Source organism: Apodemus sylvaticus, chromosome 18 (assembly GCF_947179515.1).
Source record: "Apodemus sylvaticus chromosome 18, mApoSyl1.1, whole genome shotgun sequence".
In the NCBI taxonomy this organism is placed as follows: Eukaryota; Metazoa; Chordata; class Mammalia; order Rodentia; family Muridae; genus Apodemus; species Apodemus sylvaticus.
This window is the reverse complement of record NC_067489.1, coordinates 61,798,812-61,820,772: the sequence shown is the minus strand read 5'-3', so window position 1 is coordinate 61,820,772 and position 21,961 is coordinate 61,798,812.

Sequence of the window (21,961 nt, the reverse complement as noted above, 5' to 3'; positions counted from 1 at the left end):
CTCAAGTAAAACAATGCATAAAGTTTGATGTATGACTGTGTTTTAAGTATTCCTGACAGAGAGGTTGATGTAAAGGGTCTACATTCACTGTGTTTTCTGCCAACTTCAGTGTCTAAAGACCTCAGCCAGTATTTGGATGCTCTTTTTAGGCAGAACTCCCTCAGATGTTCTTTTATGATAATGCAAAAGAGAGAATGCAGAACAGCAGTATCTGCAGGAATATGGAAGGCCCGAAACCAATGCACACTGGTTTGCGAATGAGTCAAATGGTTTTTGAAGGTGGAAAGAAAATGGACATTAGCAACAGTGATTTTGTAACCCTGGCAATGGTTCCCAAGTTTAAATTGAACCCTTTCTGGACTAAATAACATGTGGAGTCAGCATCCACACAATGCGACCTGAGGCAGTAATGCAGCAATTGGGCAGAGAGAACAGAGATTTTAATTTAAATCATAGCCCTGTCAGACTTAAAGAACAATCTATAAACAGAACCTTTACATAGTTTTTTGTTTTTCATAGAAAGACAGAATGAGAATGCAATATTATCCAAATGGCATATCTCTGTAATAATTATATAAACAGTCATTGAAACAGACTTTTGAGAGTAACATGGGTATTTCTTTTTTATAATTTTTGTATTTTATCATTTTTATTCTGTGCTTGTTGGAGAGGTGGCAGATAGTCTGTGAAGGTTAGAGGACAACTTGTAGTAATTGTTCCCCTTCGTGTGGGGATCATGTGGGACCCAGGGATTAAATTCAGGAAGTCAGGCTTTGGGGGCAAGTGCGTTTATCCACTAAGCCCCCTTGCTAGTATCCTGGATGCATTTATCATTTTGAACAACAGGAATAAGTAGAATCAAATGAAGGGATACGAAGAAGCATGAGCACCCTCAGGGTATATTTGTGCTGAGGAAAAGATTTCATGACCATGGAATAAAGTCACTATGCAACCCTTAGCGATAGATTCCATTTATGAGAGGCAGAACCTGAAAACAAATCAGTTTAATTGGTGAATTTATTCAACAAAAAGAAGATTCTTGGAAGAGAAGTGGTTAGTCTTCTTGCGAGTTCCAGTCACAGAGTTTTTTAAAAATATCTTTATCATATTTTATTTTTTTATTGAATATATTCTTTACATTTCAAATTATTTCCCCTTTCCTGGATCTCCCCTCCCTGGAAGTCCCATAAGCCATCTTCCCTCCCTCTGTTCCCCAATCAACCCCTTCCCACTTCCCTGTCCTGGTATTCCTCTACACTGCTGCACTGAGCCTTTCCAGGATCAGGGGCCTCTCCTTCCTTCTTCTTGGGCATCATTTGATATGTGGATTGTGTCTTGGGTATTCCAAGTTTCTAGGCTAATAGTCACTTATCAGTGAGTGCATACCATGAGTGATTTTTTGTGATTGGGTCACCTCACTTAGGACAATATTCTCCAACCCTACATCCGACAGACGGCTTATATCCAAGATATACAAAGAACTCAAGAAGGTAGATTTGAGAGAGCCAAATATCCCCCTTAAAAATGGGGTACAGAGCTAAATAAAGAATTTTCACCTGAGAAATATCAAATGGCAGAGAACCACCTAAAGAAATGTTCAACATCCTTAGTCATCAGGGAAATGCAAATCAAAACAACACTGAGATTTCACCTCACACCAGTCAGAATGGCTAAGATCAAAAACTCAGGAGAAAACAGGTGCTGGTGAGGATGTGGAGAAAGAGGAACACTCCTCCATTGCTGGTGGAGTTGCAAGCTGGTACAACCAGTCACAGAACTCTAAAATCCTCATTCAACAGATAATATAGTGTCATTCTCCCATGTATAAATATGCAAGTGTGACACGAAACAGTGTAAATATAGGTCTCTCAGGAGATTGTCTCAAGGATGCAGTCTTTGCATGAGCATCTTGCCATGCTATATGCCAACTCAGGTAAAACTGCACCATGAAGCCCCACATAGAAATTCCAGAATGCTTCTGCTTTGGGGATCAATGTTTATAATGGGCATGACATCTAGAGAATAAAATATTCATAATCCATAGCACTGATTAATTCTTCAGGAGAAAAATATTTCTGTTGAAATAATAAACTGCATGTAAGTGCAAAGAGCAAGTTCACATTCATTTATACTCCCTTTTAATATTTTATATAATACAGTGTAGTTAAAACCTCAGATGAGTGTCAAACTGTGGTATTTTACTAAAATGTAAACTATTCCAGAGCTGGCTTGTATGAACTAAAGTACAATTGGTAAATGTTTTACTTACACTTTCACTAAATCAAGCAGTGACAGCAACTGAGTCAGTCTGACTTCATCTCTGCATAGGAAATCTGCAAGAAATCTCTGGGTTCCATGGCACAATGAAAATAATATGGGAATAACCAGGAGCTTGGGTTTGGCCAGCCTCATACAATCAGTGTACTGAGTAGTTAAATCTTTCTGTACTTTAAAAATGGAAGAATTAGGCAAGTACACTGTAGGTTACATCTCAGTCTGATTCCATGTTTCTCAGTGATTCAAATTATCCAACTTATTTGTCATCATCTACTGACATCTAAACCGCCTTTAGACTCAAAAGCATCAAATAATGTCTTTCATTTGAAAGACACTCAAAATTGGTAAAGGAAGATTTGGAGAAGAGACTTTGCTATGCTTGGGATCTCATTTGGATGGTGAGTCCAAAGATATTCAGCTCACAAACATAGAAGGTACTTATGAGGCTACTTGGCGTGAACAGGAGGACAGGGGAGACATTGGTGAGCAGGCATAAAGTTACAGTTAGAGCAGGAATAAATTCTGTTGTGACAGTGACAGTAATAATTCATTGTACATTGCAAAATAGCACAGAGAACAGTTTGCTTTCCATATCCCCCCAAAAGATATGTATTTAATATGACAGGTTGTTAAGAGGTCCAGCTATGCGCATTCTATGACACACATGCATAAAGCTTTCACTCTATAAATGTATGCACTCCTGACTGGTCAACAAAGTGAAGCTAGAGGGCAGGGTATGGGTTGACAAAATGCTTACAGAACCAACAGGAGGATCTGAGTTCAGATCCCTAGAACCCATATATAAAAACTAGGTAGTGGCACAGCATCCTAGCTCTAGAGATGCTGGACAGGGTGATCTTTGAGAGACCTTGTCTTAAAATGAGCAGACCGACACTTAGATACACAGACACACAGACACAACAGACAGACAGACAGACAGACAGAAACACACACACACACACACAAACACACACACACACAGAGAGAGAGAGAGAGAGAGAGAGAGAGAGAGAGAGAGAGAGAGAGAGAAAGAGAGAAAGAGAGACCTGAGGAAGACACTGGGTATCTCTACCCATGTATACATAGGTTCACACTCACCCCTTCACATAAGCATGTTCCCACATGGAAACACAGACAGAATTGATGATGATGATCAATATTAATAATAATAAATAATTCTGGAGGGAATTTTGATCTACAACATATGGCTTTGCCATTGCCTCTGTCTAAATATCTTCTTCTTGGCCATCGGCAGGAAGTGGTGACGTCTCTGGGTAGCGTGTGTCACTACACTACCAGTTGTATTTTATTTTATTTTACTTTCTTGTGAGAAAATATTCAAGGGTAGTTCATAAGAGTTTGTTTTGGAAAAAGTTGTAGTTCATTTTGGCTTTTTTCTTTTCCTTTCCAAGCACGTGTGACAGGAGTCCATGAGAGTGCATATGTTGTGTGGTATTTAGGAGAAACTGCTCTTGTTTTTCTTGCACACCTGAAGTACCACATTCCAAAGAATGTCTACCTAAAAATACTCTCTGCAAAATAGATCAGATTATTTTGGCATTATTTGCTGAAGAAATTAGTGGTATTTACTAACATTTTATTACACCATTATTTAAAGGAAGTTAGTGACTTTGCTAGCTAGGAGAGTACCACATAAAGCAACCAGGTAAACAGAATGCATGTATGAGGGCGCACGTACATTTGTGTGCATACATGTGTGTACATGCATGTGTATCCATGTGTGTGCATGTGTGTGTGCATGTATGCACATGTGTGCGCATGTGTGTATGTGCATGCATGCATTTGGTTACATGTGTGTGCATGTGTGTATGTGCATGCATGCATGTGGTTACATGTGTGTGCATGCATGTACATGCATGCATTTGGTTACATGTGTGTGCATGTGTGAATGTGTGTGTACATGCATATGTGTGTCCAGGTGAGTATGTGTGTGCAATCATGAGTACTGTGTTCTTCAATCTTACATGGAATGCATTCCAGTATAAATAAATACACATGGCTGTGTGCTTTCTAAGACATTAAATTTTCACTGTAACATTTCAAATATAGTCACTATTTTAAATTTATAATATACTATCACTGGAATTATAAACTCATGTAAGCTGGGTTTTGTGATTGGGCCTTTTAAAAGCATCCTGTCTCCACAAAAATCCCAGCCTGTTCCTGTGGCCCACCATGCAGACAGTGAGGGCAGTGCAAGCATGGACTTCTTCCTCATCATGGAGCTTAAACTCCAGAGTGATAGAATTTAATTTAATGAGTGTCTCATGATTATGAATAGAACATTGACCTAAGCATATGTGCCCTGTTAAAGTAAGCCTCCCTCTCTCTTTTAAAATAAGCCTCCCTAGATGGAATTCTAGCAACTCTGCCCAATTAGAAAGTCAGCATATAATTAATTTGAACTGCATGGATCACAATGCTCAGGGCTTGGTAATCTAAATCACCTCATAAGATAGCATGTTAACTTTCAGCAACAAATCATACAGAATCACTTGCAAGTAAGCGTGCCAGGTAGAATCACTTCTCTCAGCCACAAATCATACAGAATCACTCGCAAGTAAGCATACCAGGGCTTGGTGAGTCTCGCTGGATACACTTTCAAAGCATTTTTTCTCACTTTTCGATTCAGACAATGCTGTATTAAGACCTTGAAGGGATTCATTTATTCCCAAAGAAGAAACATAAATATCCATATTATCACAAACAGAAATATAATTATTCAAATATAATTTGTATGTTTAAAGGAATAATCCAGGAGACGTCTTACATTTAGAAATGCACTTCTGAGTTTTGACCATGGATTTAGCATAAAAGATACATCCTGTGACCTAAGGAAAAGGCAGCTCCTGGCATAAGAATTGCATAAAGCAATGGTGACACCTACAGAGAACACATGCAAACTCCCAACTTTAACTGGCATATACTCGGTGGACTGCTACTAATACTTTATATTATAACCATCCTGGTGTTCCCAAAATAAGACAAATTAGGATTGATGTATTCTAGTTTTAAAGGCATGCCATTTGTTGTGAAACATCTTACTTTATCACCCTTTCAGAAGATGTCATTGCTGCAACATTACAATTTGACTGCCAGTATTCTGTCAGTCAAGTGTGCAGCTTACCTTGATTAGCAACAGTGTGTTGGTCCCATATGCTGAGATAAATCAATGACGTGGATATGGGTCACATTTCTACTGAGGAAAGATCAATCTTCCTTTCTCTGATGATTCTATGATAGAATGTCCAGAATATAAATCCAGGTGACAAGAAGTACTGACCATCTTATGAAACCAACATTTATTTAATCGCAGTCCACTGAATATGTTTTGGTAAGTTAAAGGCCAATTAACGGACATTATGAAAGAATTCAAAAGTCATATATTGTCTTAAGGAAAAAGCTTTTGAGTATTAGAGCCTAATTTCTTCATGTGATGATGACTATTAATGAAGAGAAATCAGAGCCCACTGATAGGAATAAAGCTGAAGATATTATCAGGACTGCTAAAATTATCTCATTTGCTTTCAATAGAAAATAAAAATACCTGTTCTAGAGTGCTCTGGCTGTGATAAAGAACAGGCTCAAAAGCAATTCAGGAGGACTAGGTTTATTTTAGCTCCTACATTACACTCCATCACTCAGGGAAATCAGGATAGGAATTCCAGTCAGGAACTTGGAGGTAGGAAATGAAGCAACAAACATGGTGGGGGACAAGCAAACTTACTGGCTCTTCTACTTCTCCATGGCCATTCCTTATAATGACCCAGGTCCACCTGCCCAGGAGTGGTGCCACCTATAGTGAGCTAGGTTCTCCTTCGTCTATTTGCAGCAATCAAGAAAATGTCTGACAGACACACCTACAGGACAATCTGATGGAGGTATATCTTCAATCGATAGCTCCTTTTCCCAGATGTGGCAAGGTGACCCTGAGGGTAGTGTTACTATACCTAAAGGCAGCTTCAATAATGAAAACAAATCCAACCTTAGGCAAGCAACCATGCATGGATGCAGAGATATGCTTCTGAATAAATATTTCAATCTGGGGATTTACATAATTCTACAAATTATTCAAGAAAGTATTTCTAAGAGTCTTGTTTTCATTGTTTTAGATGGTCATGGGCAAACCAATCAAGTGCACTTTTATTATGAATAGTCATAACAAACTGATGGAGTTAATAAAATATATATTCCAATATAAGTAACATCACATATTAATCATGTAATATGAACGTAAAAGACAGACAACTCATAGAAGTAGCTGTATATAGACAGACGCATCTTCATTTAGAATTAGGTTCTTGGATCACAAGTTACTGATATCTTGGAAGAACTGGCTTCTCCATTTACTCAGTAATGATGACCAAAAGAAACAGAAGTTTTCTTCTTCTTTGCATTGTCATCTGAGCTTACATGTGAAGAAGCTGAAGAGAAATGAGATCACACAGTCCAGAGTGACTAAAGAGAGGTCAGATATGCAGGAATTTTTCTGTGTCAAAATCATCACACACAGATGAAAAGTAAACGGCAAATGTGAGAAAGATACAGAAATTCACAAAAAACATAGTATCTTAAGGAAAATCTCAAAACGCAAAGTTGAAAAAGCCAAGATTATCAAAGGTCATTTGGAATGAATGAACACGGATTTAATAAATAGGAAAATTGTCAAACCTTGCTTTTCTTTCTCGGTGTAACTTCTATTTTAGGAAGCCATTAGTAGCATCCTTCATTCCCATTCACTGCACTGTCAAGAACCAATACTAAGTGAATTTGTTTGCAAGGATTGTAAACCCCTTCCCCACTTCCCCCATATGTTCAGAATTGTGGGGCAAGTGATGTGGCTCAGGACAAAGCAAAAATGAAACAAAAGCGACATAGGAAGACAGGACAAGAGGAGTGACAGTTTGACTGACATAAACAGCTGTGTTAACACATACAGATTTTCTTTGGCAGTAGCACAGAAAGCCTGATTCTGTACCACACCTAAGGGCCTTTGGAATAGCTTCATGTATTTTAGCCACAAAGAAAACTTTAATATATGCCAAAAATAAAAAGTACATAGAGATGAAATAAATATAATTGAATCCAATTGAAAGAAGTAAAGAAACAAGACAAGATAGCTGGATATGGATTAGGGTAGGTCTTACTTTTAATCTCAGCACTGAAGAGGATGTGGCAGGAGGATTGCTCAAGTTGGAGGCTGTCTTAGTGAGGGTTTTACTGCTGTGAACAGACACCATGACCAAGGCAAGTCTTATAAAGACAACATTTAATTGGTGCTGGCTTACAGGTTTAGAGGTTCAGTCCATTGTCATCAAGGAATGGGTGAACAACACCCATTCCAGGATTTTGGCAGGCACGGTGCAGGAGGAGCTGAGAGTTCTACATCTTCATCTGAAGGCTATAAGTGGAAGACTCACTTCCAGGTAGCTAGGATGAGGATCTTAAAGCCCCATCTCACAGTGACACTCCAACTCCAACAAGGCCACCACTTCTATCAGTGCCACTCCCTGGGACAAGCATATACAAACCATCACAGAGGCCAGCCTAGATGGGCTGTTGAGTGAAATCCTATTTCAAAACCCCAATCCAAACAACAACAATAAAACCAAACATCGAAAACAGCACATACAAGAAAAGGAAAAATATAAAAGAGAAAAATGTATGACTTAGATACCTAGAAATTTAGAACTTTAAAACGAAAACAGGAAGATTTTTGAGCAATACTACGTATTATCAAAGATGTTACTATTAGAAAAGTAAAGCTGAAACGGCAGGATACAGGGCTTTGGGTAAGTATGTGTACAAAGTACTACGTGGTAAGTCCATGTACAAACGCCTGGATTCAATCCTAGCATTAAACCAAGCTGGAGCACACACACAGGTGGGTGTCATGAGATACTGCTGAGTTTAGATAGCTAGCCTACAGTCAACATTGAATTAAAGAAGAGCAACTCAAGGCAATCCCAGTAAACCCAGCAACAGAACAACACCCATTCCACACCTCCTCCCCCAGCCACCCTCCCTCCCTACTCCAAGAGGATGCGCCCCCCCCCCCCCCCCCGCATTTCAAGTCTTTTAAGAGAAAAATAGAAAGTCTGTAGGTTTCTCAGGAGAACTGAGGCAACCAGGGACACAGGAGGCAAGCACCAGACGTAGACACCCAGGCCAGTTAATACCTGAGATGACCATTCACAAATCAGCAAAAGCAGTTTGAGCCAGAAAAACTGCAAGGCTCTGTGAATCGTCCTGAGTCCATGGAATCAAGAAGCGGAGGAAATATCACAAGAAATGTTTTTTAGCGCTTTTCTCTTTACGCAGTCAAGACAAAAGATGATTCTCAAAGAAGGCAAGGCAAACCAGTGCCACATTGCTGTTAGCAATGCCCAATGACGAGGAGCAAGGAGCGTCAAGGCGAACCAATGCCACAGTCTCGCCCTCTGTCTGTTGGGTTATACTTACACCCTTCCCAAACATCACGGGTTCTCTCAAACATCCGCTCTAGCAAAGCATCCCATGCCCCCTTTCCAGGTAGCTTCCAGAAAAACACCACGTGTCTTCTTAACACAACACCCTCTCACGACGAGTCTGCCTAGGCCAAACATAATCGCATGACACAACTGAGTCTCCAAAGAAACCCAAAATTTCCACTTCCGTCTAATGAATCAGAAACTGAAAAACTGGATAGAATAGGGCAAAAGTGAACATTTCAAAGCACCGTATATGCACATAAATATTTATAAATCAGAACATCTAGATAAAATAAGTGGTATGAAGGTAGGAGTTCAAAAAAACTGATCAGCATGATCATACTTGATTTAAGAATTAGAGAAAAGTCAAATATTTATGAAATAATTTAGAGTCCGCAGCTTCTGTGTCTGAAAGAAGCTTCACTGATGGAGAAATCTCTCTCTTCAGATTCCCCTATCCAGAGGAGTAAGATGGAAAATAACCAAACACTTAAAACAGGTGAGAGTAGAGTTGAAGTTGGCTGTGCTCCACACTGCTGACCTCAGCATTTCATGCTGTCAGCTCTCAGCAGCATTTGTAGAAACAGCAGAGAACCCTTGTGATTTCAAGTGTTAAAAAATGACACAAACACGTGAAAAGGCCTGGACATTGGGCTTTTCTCGCCATAGTTTGGGCAAGCCATAGAGCAAAACAACAAATGCTTGGGGATGAATCGTGCTTGGCCATCAGGCACCAGGAAGCCTGTTCTTTCTTTAACTCACTGGTATTGTTGCAGTATGCATATCTTTCCATTCAGCCAACTGAACAAGCAGAAGATGAAGTTAAGAAAAGAGATAGCATGTTACATGTGGTCTATAACGTACGTGTAATTATTTATTAATTACACTAACTGTTCTTTGATTATAAAGGAAACCATACACAACTTATCTTTATCAATATTGTACTCATAAGAAATATGAATGGGATAAGACAGACTAGGAAATATTGAACTGTGTTTAGATTTGTATCAATCCCTCTTTTCCTTCCTCCCTCCCTCCCTCGCTTCCTTCCTTCTTTCCTTCCTTCCTTCCTTCCTTCCTTCCTTCCTTCCTTCCTTCCTTCCTTCCTATCCTCAGAGATGATGATACATGCATATGTGGTAGGCTTCACCATCTTAAGTGACCTAGGTGTGTCTCCTATGTGATTTTAAATACAGTCTTGTGGACAATGATAATCCTTTATGACTAGCCAAATGCTTTATGAATAAATTAGACCTCCAGCCTAGACAACTTTACTCTTCATTTTGTGATGTAGTAAATGTAGTCATTTTTGGATTCTTAGGCTAGCCAAACAATTAGCAAATGCATGACTATTTACAGATTTTAAAAGCACACATTTTCTCAGGTTACAGCTATGATCTTTTATATATAATTTATGTATGTATATACACACATGCTATGTATGTATGTATATGTTTTAAACTGGCATATAAGCATTAGGTTTCATTGTGACATTTTAAAACATGATTGCTTTTACTAATCCCACCTCCCTTTGCTCCGAACTTGTATCTTCTGACTCAGACTAAGCTTTTTTCTTCTTTTGTTTAAGCATGTGTTACTCGCTCTCTTCTTGCTCAACATATCCAAACTCCCCATGATCTGCTTATTGGATCATGACCTATATTCATGCTCATATACACACATTTGCACATGCACACAAATTAAAACCTATGATCTGTATATGAGAAAGTACATGCACTATTGATTTTCCTGAGTTTGGGTTATTTTATCTCTTACCATTTCTATGTCCACCGGTTTTCTTTCAGTTTTCACAATTTCATTTTTCTTTATGGCCAAAGTGCTATGAGAATTAAGCTGGGAAATGATATGATTGAACTGGCTTCATTGAGCTACTTTACCTTGCCAGTCAGGTTCTTTGGACAGCAATAGACTAACAAACACCAATCATTTGTGCCACAGAGCCATTGAATAGCCTTAAACTTGCTAAGAATTTCTGAGTAATCAGAGAACTTCAAAGCAATCAAGACAGATCGTATGAAGTGATGGCGTCTCAGACCTGAACAGTGGAAGCATGGATGCTGCTGCTTAGTTCTCCATTATCTGAAGCCAGTGCCTTCATCTGGCCTCTGTGTGTGATGCATAGCTAAGCAGTGCTGCTCCCGATGACAGGCTGGGCTGCGCCTCAAGTGCTTAAGAAGATTTGTTTCTTACAAAGAACTTTTGAGAAATGAGAGAAAGCAGAGAGTAGGGATATAGCTGAGATACCCCCGGGATACCTGCCAGCCTTGCAGACTGGCAAGGGATCAAGAAGGTATAGGTGTGTCTAGACATAAGGGAATGGGGTGCTTCTGTGTCATCATTTAAATTATGATGGTCCTGATGATTTACGCCAACAAAGTAACATAAAAGTTTAAAAAGTAAATTAAAAAATTAATATGAATTTGTTCATTCTGTATAGTTCATTTAGCTTATATACACATCAGTTAATCACTTAAAATTACTTTTTAAAACTGCTAATAACAAAGTTAGAAAATAGACCTTTATTGATCAATATGTATGATGGAAAATATGCTTATATAATATATGTCTTATATATGTTAAAATCATTTCATTTTTCATATTTTTGTTCAGTTAAGCAGTGAATTAAGCACTTTAGAAAACTGTATCCACAACTGTAGATCCAGATCTATTTAGACTGAATTTCTTATTAAAACACACACACACACACACACACACACACACACACAAAACACAAGGAAGGACAAAAGGAAGAAAGGAAGGCTGAGGTAGGGGAGAAAGAGAAGGGGGGAGAGTCAGTGATACGACAAAGAAGACAAAAGAGACAAACCACATGCATAGAAATTTAAGTTAAACTGTGACTTATATTTATTACAGAAACAAAACCATTTTGGTTATTGTGAGGGTTGAATTTATCCAGTGAACCCTTAAAACAATAAGACAATATCTCTCATGCTCAAACGTAAGAAAAACACACAAGGGGCCATGGCTCCATGCACATCACACCACTTCTAGGGATGTGTGATCAAGGGCTTTATATATGCAATGCATGTGTATGTTTACAACATGGCTGTGAAAACCATCAGTAGCTATTGCATCTCAGAACTCAACTCCTGATCAGAGGTTCCTTAATCTGTCAAACAATTGAGATGCAGTTCTATTAAATACATTGATACTGTAAAACATGCTTATAGAATATATATTTTGTGTGTGTGTGTGTGTGTGTGTGTGTGTGCATTATAAATCTCCAAATAAACATTATTTGATCAAGAAGTATTTATTACCATTTTTAAGGGTGAATTTTTTTCAAAACTCGTGTTAGGGTATCATTAAGTACTACAGCACTAGCATGCAAGTTTATAGTGTTCCAATTTAAATGCAGATAAAATTTATAATTTACAGTGGCAGCTTTAAAACATTGAAAAACCGTGTATAACTATTTAATTGCAAACCTGATTTAGAATGAGTATTCTTTACAACAAATGATCTGGTATATACAGTGATAGAGTGTATTAATATACTCATTTGTTACATCTGATTTTTTTAAAAAAAATACAGAAGATTTTAAAGTAGAGGCAAAGTATGAGAAGAAATGTGAAATTAGTGTCTGGGTCTGACTTAATGGGAATATTTTTCACATTTCTTTTGGATGAAATCATAAGGTGGATGTAAACAGTGCTGCAGAGAGGGACAGAATTCACAGGCATCTTAGGAAGCAGAAATGGTTGCTGTTCTCACTGCATTTTCTATCACACTCCTTACTGAGGTCTAAGAGATGGCCCAACTCCTGTGTCGATGCTCCTCTCCCTCTGTGCAGTGGAAGCTATTGTCATAACTATCTTCAATATCTTACTTATCCCTGGTGGAAGTTCCCACGCCGCTCACCGATGCTGTTAGCAATAGCCATTGTCCACCTATTAGATTGTACATCTTAGAGTGAGCATTCATCTTGTATAGTTACTGATTATGTATTTATATGTACACATGTGCATATGTATCTGCATGTACACAATTTGCTGAGAATGTGCAATGAGGTTTGTTTGACTTAACTGACTGAGCACCGCTCTGAATATTATAGTTACTACAGGTAAAATTTTCAGGGTGAGTAGTGTCCCATGGTAACTGATATGAACATGTTAATACACTGTATGTGCCAGAGACCTTGTTATAAAGAATACTACTTGTAAATCTTCTTTACAATTAAATATTTATATATCACTTTTCAATGTCTTAGAACTACCATTGTGATGACTCATATTAGCTACTCTGAACTTTAGAGTTTAAAATTGAGATGTTTTCATTTACTCCTACCTGTTTCTGCATTTGTGTTTTAAACTCAAGTATATTTACTTCATTAGTATTTTAATTGGAGAGAAACATATGTTTTATAAAATTAATCAGGGTATAATTTGAATGCGTAAACTTACAAAAATGTTTACCATAAAACATGGATGGGTTGACTACATTATTTTTATCTGAGTATGTGGAATTGTTATCTGGTTTTCACTGAAATTGATTTCATATTGGCATTTAAATTTTTGCCGTTGTCCATTTCTTTTTTATTCTTTAGTAACAGAAGGTACACTAATGACGAATGGAATTTCTAAAAACAACAACAACAACAAAAAACCATTAAAATACGTAAGTCATCTCAAACCGTAATCAAGAAAAAGTAAGTAAAGGTATTCTGAGTGGAGCTGAGATTAACTTTTTCCTGTGTTTTTCCAGAGTTCCTATAGGGAACTCAGACATCGTAAAGAAATTTATGTTGGCTGACAAATGATTCTCACTAGAGGTTGCAGGATGTCAAAAACTGACCAGCTGACAAGGATACAGCTGCTTATGTTTCTCTGCATAAAGCATGCTTTTTGTATATCTGGGGAATGCTTCAGACAGCGGGCCCCTTAGAAAGCCATGGCTTCGCAACCCATTAGTGCCACTTAGTGCCTGACTATTGCGCTGTTCCTGTGTTTGAAATTGAAGAGTTTCAGGGCAGTCAAGATGGGGGGGGGTTCAGGGGAGTATGGCTGAGCACACACACACACACACACACACACACACACACACACACACACACACACACACAGAGAGAGAGAGAGAGAGAGAGAGAGAGCACTCCAGGAGTTGGTCTAGTCTTCTGAGCAGGGACTTCCTTATATTAAGATCAAGAGCTTCCATTATGATTATGTTTTCTTTCTTGGAGGGAGGGTCAGAGACATTTAATGAACATCACAGTCAATTAGAGGAGTTCAGCACATACAAAATCAATACTTCATAGTCTTAACCATTTAGCTAGAAAATTGGCTAATGCTCTGCTATCCTTAAAAATGTCTGTATTTTCCATGTGTGCATAGTGTTTCTTTGATGATCTTATTCCTTGAGTTCCTTCTTCAAGCAGTTTACAGAGATATTTCAATGTTCAAACTCCAATGCAGAAGTTATATAGTTAATCTTTGCTTGTCGTAAGTAGATGATTAAGAAAACAATTCAATTCTGAAAATACACACAAAACTCCCTCTCACATGGTTTTACCAGTGTGCCCATAGCAAATCCTCTGGAGAACTTTTATATGAAAAATACTCTTGGGAGTTTACCTTGAAATGAGTAACAACATAGTGATATAATTAATTTCATGGAAAAATACACTTATGAAAGATGAGAAAAACTGATTGCTTTTGGTAAAAATTCAAAAGCCTCAGGGAATCTTATGCATGTAAACATTAGACATCATAAGACCCATTGTAGTTGATCTTGAAAGAAAAACAAATTTCACTATAAACTCTATTTAGATAGATTAAAATTTATCTTTATATTATTCACATTGATGTTTGTTATTTAGAAAAATTACATATTAGGAGCAACTGAGTGTGAGACCAAAGAGGTATATTGATTTAGGAGCGAGTTAAGGTATGGGTTAAGAAAACTACAATTTAATTGCTGACCTATTATGCTTTAGGATAGTTAAGATCAATAACTAGTGTGATTATATCCATGTTTTCAATTTTATACATTGTCTTCCTGTTTCATGTCCATTCTATCTTTCCTTTAATGTATGCCCTGAGAACTGTGGCATCTATCTACTAGGGTATGGGAATAAAGGTGGCTAATAAACCCTCCCTGCACAGACTGAATTAATTGCATTACTAATTGCTTCCCTGTTTTACTAGTAATTAAGAGCACACAGCTTTAGTTTCTCAGCATGTGGTCTGACCATTTTCAGAGTAAGCCATAAAACTTGCACTAAATAATACTAAAGCCAAATGCACAGACAATTTCCATTCCGTGTAGCATTCGTTATTGCAGACTCAGAAAGCAAAGAGAATATCTCATTCAATGGGCTCTCCAGAAATATATAAATGTGTAAGTACTTCTTGATATTATTAGTATTATATTATTCAAAGGGAGATCTACTTAGAAATTGTTCTAGCAACAGAATTGAATGGGCAGTCTTTTTTCAAATCCTTCTGAAGATTGAAGATCAGAGAGAAAGGGGGGGGGGAGATGGGAGAGGAGGGGAAGGAGGAGGGAGAGAGAGACACACAGAGACACAGAGACAGAGGGAGACACACACACAGAGACAGGGTTGGTGAGGCAGTTCACTGCCATTGTCCCCACCAGCTTATTTAGTGTAGAGACAATGGGCTCTGCATCCAGAATTTTGTCACTTCAAAGGCATTATAGTGGCTAGAAAGCACTAGGTATAACTTTTTCCTGAAACTAAATTTAAATTTAAAAATCCAGGGAAACTGTCCAGAAACATCAGCATTCTCCTCCCAGCAAAACTTTAAACCACCACACCCATCTGAAATAGTTAGATAATTGAGGATCAAAACCTTGGCTGGGTAATTAGCTCTTGACAGCTCTGCTCTCCTGTGCTCACTGGCAAGGCAGCATGGGTAACCGCCACTCTGCTGACTCTAGAGACAATTAGAACCACCATTACATCACTGATTTGTTTTCTCAACTGTGCTCAGTTTACAGGACTTCTTTTCCACCTTGGATTGTCAAGCTCAGAGTAAATCCAAACGAATTGTTTTTGCAAGAGTCGAGGGAGCAATAAACCATGAACAAAATTGTCCCCTCTGAGTTAAGGATGCTCCTCTGTCTCTGGTTTTTAGAACTAGTGTTTCGACTTCAGAATAAATGCTATGCACACATTCTAGGGACCTTAAGTTAATGTCGTTAAAGTGCTCTAAAGATGAAAAGCAATAGTTATATAAACAAGCACACTTCAGACATTCTGTATTGGTTTAGTTTTATAGTGTAAAATTAGTGTTTTAGTGGTTGGAAAAGCCACCCCAAAATGAGTTATAATGCCTGAAGATGAAGGCCAAGGTCATTATTTATTGCCCCTTAAAAGCCTAGTGCAGTTTACAAAATAAGTCTGGCTAGGTCCCAGAACTAAGTTGGGAACATAATGGGAGAGTTTAGAAATACAGAGAAGCTAGTGTCCAAGTGCAGCTGTGTATAATGAATCGAGTTAAACCAGTTATAAAATAACTTGGTGATTTTATAATGCATCATAAAAAAGAAGTCACACAAGTTTTAAATATATAGTAAGCACTTATGTGGCAACTTATTTAGAAGGCTAGCAAACAATGCTAGTTTCTAAAGTTTCTTTCACTTTAAAACGCTATATATTTACTTATTAACTATTGTAAGCTGTTTGATTTGAGAAACCCAAGCTGTCAGAGACTTACTTTGCAAAAGTTAACTAATACAATCAATGATAGAAATGCTATTATTTGGACATTCAGTATTTATGACTAGGGAATAGTCAGGAGAGACAATATTCTGAAAAGAATGACTGAATTCATTAACTTTAAGCATTCTTAGATTTCAAATTTCACTCAAAATTCTTTTTATCTGAAAAACAAACCTCATTTTTGACTATTTGTTCGTAAGTAATGACTACAAATGTACCTTCAGAGTCTGAATTGATTATTTATGTCCTTATGAAGAGATATCATTTGAGAACAGAAAAATGGTGATGATATTATCGCCACAGAGCTCTCACATGCTGGCTTTTTGCGGAATGGCTTACCTATTCACCTCATTTGCATCTCACAGTCTCTATACATGGTGTTGCTGTTGATCTTAAGTGCCTTTTAAAGATCTATGGGCTAATAGTTTGTCTCCAGTTTGACATTAGTGGGAGAGGGTGGAATGTATGGGGATACCTACAGGCCACCAGTGGTGCCCTTAAAAGAGAGAGTGGGATGCTAATATTTTCACTTTTCTATGTTCCTGTTCCTCAGCTTTTGGGTAAGCATTTCCCTTCCACTGTAATATACATATCATCATCATTAGCTCCAAAAGTAACAAAACTAACTGGTTAAAAAACTGAGATTTCCAATGCTGTGAGTCCAAAGAACCTAAACAGCCCTTTTCTTCTTTAACATTTTACTGTGTCGGGAATTTTTAGATTGATGGAAATCTGATTAACTCATGATTAAGCTTTTTTTTTATTTTAATGGTGGGGAGAAATGAAATTAAGGCAGATCAGAGGAATCCCAGTCTAGAATAAATTCTAGGTTCACAAGGGGGAAGATATCACACTGAAGCTCAAAGGAAACAGGTCTTAGTAGGTGCCAAAGGTTATTGGCATTGCCAGACAAGTTCTTTAGTGATCAGTGCTTGTAAGCATTGTTAGCAGAACAGCAGAGCCCACTAAATGGCAACTGGGGGACCTTGCAGAAAGTCAGTTAAGAGGTTAAAAGATTGTGTTCAAGCATCACTGGCTCTTCCAATGCTTATTCTCCATCTCCAAAATAATACCGTAATATATTGACAAGTAAATGACATGTACTTGGTCCAGTGCAATTTTCGCCTTCTTGTCTTTCTAAAAAGAAAAAAAGAAAAACAGAAGAAAAAAACACCAAAAATGATTTAATTCAACTCTTATGGCATATGTAGAAAGTATGTAGTAGTTGTCCTGGAAACTTCACAGTCTATATTTTAATTGTTGTAGTAAGCACAATGAAATAGAACCTGAAGAACAAGTCATCTCAGTGTCCCACACAGTGAGGGCACAGTAACTAGGAAGGGCAGAACCACAAACTTCTAGGGATTACCCAAAAGACACTTAGCTTAAAGGTATTTGTTAAAATCAGTATCAAAACTAGGTTTCAACAAAACAAAACAAAACAAAACAAAACAAAACAAAACAAAACAAAACAAAACAAAACAAAAGAAAACACAAATTAAAATGGGGCACAGATTTAAACAGAATTCTCAACATGGGAAACTCAAATGCCAGCGAAACATTTACAGAAATGTTCAATTTAGCAATCAGGGAAATGTAAATCAAAATGAGAATGACTAAGATCACAAAAGTGACAACTCATGCTGATGAGACTGTGGAGTAAAAAGAACACTTATTCATTCCTGGTGGCAATGAATGGCAATGAAAGGTAAACTTACAAAATTTGCTGGTTTCTCAGGAAGAGGGGAACTAATCTACCTACCAGAGACACTTGCTCAAATGTGTTCGCTACGGCGCTATTTGGGAAACAACCTAGATGTCTTTCAATAGAAGAAGGGATTAAAAAAAAGTGGCACATTCATACAATGGAGTATTATTCAGCTGTGAAAAATCATGAAATTCCCAGATAAATGAATGGAACTAGAAAAAAAATGATGCCCAGTGAAGTATCCCAGATACAAAACAGACGAATATGGCATGTATTCACTTATATGCAGATATTAACTGTTAAGTTGATGATAGCAAGGCTAAAATCTATAGAACCATAGAGGTTATATATAAAGTAAGGGAATGAAGGGACAGGTAGATCTCCCAGGAAAGGGACATAGAATAGATAGCTATAAGTGGATGAGGGTGGGGAAGTGTGGGGAGATGGGAGGAGGATGAAGGTAATATAGGAAGAGACAACTAAAATAAAGGGCCTGGAAAGTAACTTTTATCCTACAGATGTAATTGTCATCTTAGAAGCTTACTGCTGAATAAGCTCAGCCTTTCTTGTTTTTTTCTGAACTCAAGCTGGCTGATTCAACTCAGCAGTTCTGGCTCAAACGCCTTTCCAAGCTGACTGATTCAATCTGGTTTCTCTCAGCTTCTGACTGAATTGCTCTGCTTGGCCTCAAACTAATTCTGGCAATCACTTCTAATATTCTGGTTCTTTCTTATTCTCTGGCTTCAAGTGTCTCTGCTGACCTGCTCTGAATTGCATGAACACAGGAACCAACTCAGTCCCCCTGCACTGCACTCACTGCCCTGACTCCCAATTGGCTGAACAGAACTGAAAACTCGCTCTCTCTTCCTGCACTGCTCTTAAATAGAGAACTGAGGTATCCTATCTCTGACTCATTTTGCCAGATCTTTTTTCTTAATTCCTTACTTTGTCTGCCTCTCAGTTAGACTTCACTGTTTGAGATTAAAGGTGTGTGCTGAAGACATGTCTATATTCCAGCCAAGTCACAAAGACCTAGGTATTTCAATTTGATCAGAGCAGCCATGGTGCTGGATTAAAATTTCTCTACAAGGGCAATTTGAGGGACAATATGGAATCCAAATACAATAGAAGTTTACTGAAATATATACATACATAAAGATGATCTAAATCAAATCTCTAAATTATGTGACCTCCTAGTCGAAGAGACCACCTACACAAGTTATTGAACATGGACAAATTGAGCTGGTGAGGACATAGAGCCTTCACCTATACTTTCTATATCTTTCAATCAGGATACTCTGCATGATATCTCAGCCACAAACTCTTTGATCTACAACGGTGCCTGGTCTGCAACATATGCTAGTGTAGTAGTGGCACAAAGCTTATGGAATTAGCCAACCAATATCTTATTTGACTTAATTCCCACTCCACGAGATGGAACCCATACCCAACACTGCTTAGGTAAAGAAGAACTTGAGACTAGATAGCCCAGGAACTTAGAATAAAACTAAATACTATTTGTTAAGATCAAAATAGAAACAGCAAACAAACACAAAAAGCAAAACCATACAAAATAAAACCTTTGTGCTAAAATGACTCATGATGACATTCTGCTATGTTTGAAGATCAGTTTCTTGCTCAGCCATCAGCAGAGAAGGTTCCTCCTGCCACAGATTTGAACAAATACAGAGACCCACTGTCACACATTATTATATAAAGAGTGAGAGACTATTGAATACTCAGCCCTAAATGTGACATCTCCATCAAATCCCTCCCACAGGGTCTCAGGAAACCCCTGAAAGAGTGCAGAAAAGTGTGTGTAAGAGCCAGCACCATGGAGCACACCAAGAAAACAAGGCCCTCTAAATCAACACAATCACAGCTCATATACACTCTCAGTGACGGTGTATAAAGCCTGTATGGAGTCTGCAGCAGGTCGTCTGTGGACAAGTTATGGTTTCTAGTTTGGTATTTTTGTGGGATTCTTGACTGTGCAAATGAGTGGGGTTTCTGTTCATGTGCCTTCTCTTGAGTGATTTTCCTTCTCCTTCTCCTCCTCCTCCTCCTCCTCCTCCTCCTCCTCCTCCTCCTCCTCCTCCTCCTCCTCCTCCTCCTCTTCCTCCTCCTCCTCCTCTTCTTCCTCCTCCTCCTCCTCCTTTTCCTCATTCTCTTCCTCCTCCTCTTCCTTTATACTTCCAATTCCAATGTGTTAGTTTTTGTTTTACTATTATCCCTTAGAAGCCTGCTTGTTTTCTAAGAGACAGAGAGAGCATATCAAGATGGGAGGGGATGTGGGGACAAACTGGGAGTGATAAACAGAGGTGGAACCATAATTAGGATCTTTTATGCTGACAAAGAAAATACAGTTTCAATTTTAAAAAGGGAAAACAAACAAACAAGTGAACAAAGGAGTATTCAGGATAGGTTGCAACAAGAAGCTCTTTCTGCCCTGGAAAGTTGCAAGCCATTTCCGTAACAAATAGTAACTTTTATTCTGAAGTAAATGTTCCCATATGTTCCTTTCTTTCTTAACTGATATTGTAGTGATATGTGTTGTGGTTATTAGCAGTACAGACTGATCACTGTAGTTAGTTTAGGTTGTAGAAAGGGGATATGGTTCAATGGTAGAATACCCACCTGGCTTGCCTGAGGCTCTAGTTTTAATCTTTGACACTGTGAAGGAACTTCAAAAAAGAAGCCCTAAAACATGTTTTGCCAAGAATAAACTAATACAGAACTAGATGAGCTGGGGGTATTCTGTATTGGTAACATGTAAAATAACGTGACCTAAAGTCACAGTGTTGGTGGTGGAGAGGTGGTTCAGTTTTAGGTTTTACTTAAGAGCTGCTTCTTCAGACGATGCTGGTTCCATTCCAGGCAACCCTGTGGGACAGCCTCCAGTTCCGGGGGATCTGAGTCTCTCTGCTGGCCTTCTCAGGTACCAGGAATTCACATGGTACACAGACATCCATGAAGCAAAACATTCCTACATACAAAATGGCAATAAGTTTTTGAAGTCATAGTTTTCATTTTTTTTAAAGTATTATAATAGAAAATGTAGAGGCTGGATCGCCACAGTGAGGTTCAGAGTCCGCAGGAAAGTATTTTACCAAAGGAGATAAAATTTCATCCAGAAGAAGAATGCAAATAACATAAAGCATTCCTCTAAAATTTATAGCAACATAAAATCGTCAATATTGGCTGTCTTTGACCCCCCAGCAATGACAGCTTCCTAAGAATGTATATTTATAGAATTCCTTAGCCACAATCAAATGTGTTTAAAAACAAAAACAAAAAAACAAACACAAAACAAAACAAAATTCATCTGAGTGGGTGGGAAGGAAACCCACACTTCACTCCATAATAAAGTTTGAAAAATTTTGTCCATGTAGTTTTCCAGACAGAAACTAAATTCCAGTATTTGACAGAAACTGCTTGTTCCATTTTCTTATTTTAAAGGATACTGCTGTTTCAGGCATCGTTTTTCACAGGACATGTGAAGGGCATATATTCAATGTTATTGATAGTCATAGCAAAGCTTTCGACTAATTGGCTAGATTATAAAACAGACATATCTGGTTGGCATTCTCTACACATGCAGTATAATTTAACTACTGTGGTAGCAAAGAAATATGATGGTTTCCTATGAAGTTTGTCCTTGTCCTGGGGTCACAGTTTGCTACTATCAGGAGGGGCTGAGTGTCATTGTAGGTAGCACCGTGGTGGTCAAGGGCGGCCACCAGCTAGATGCCAGGGCCATGT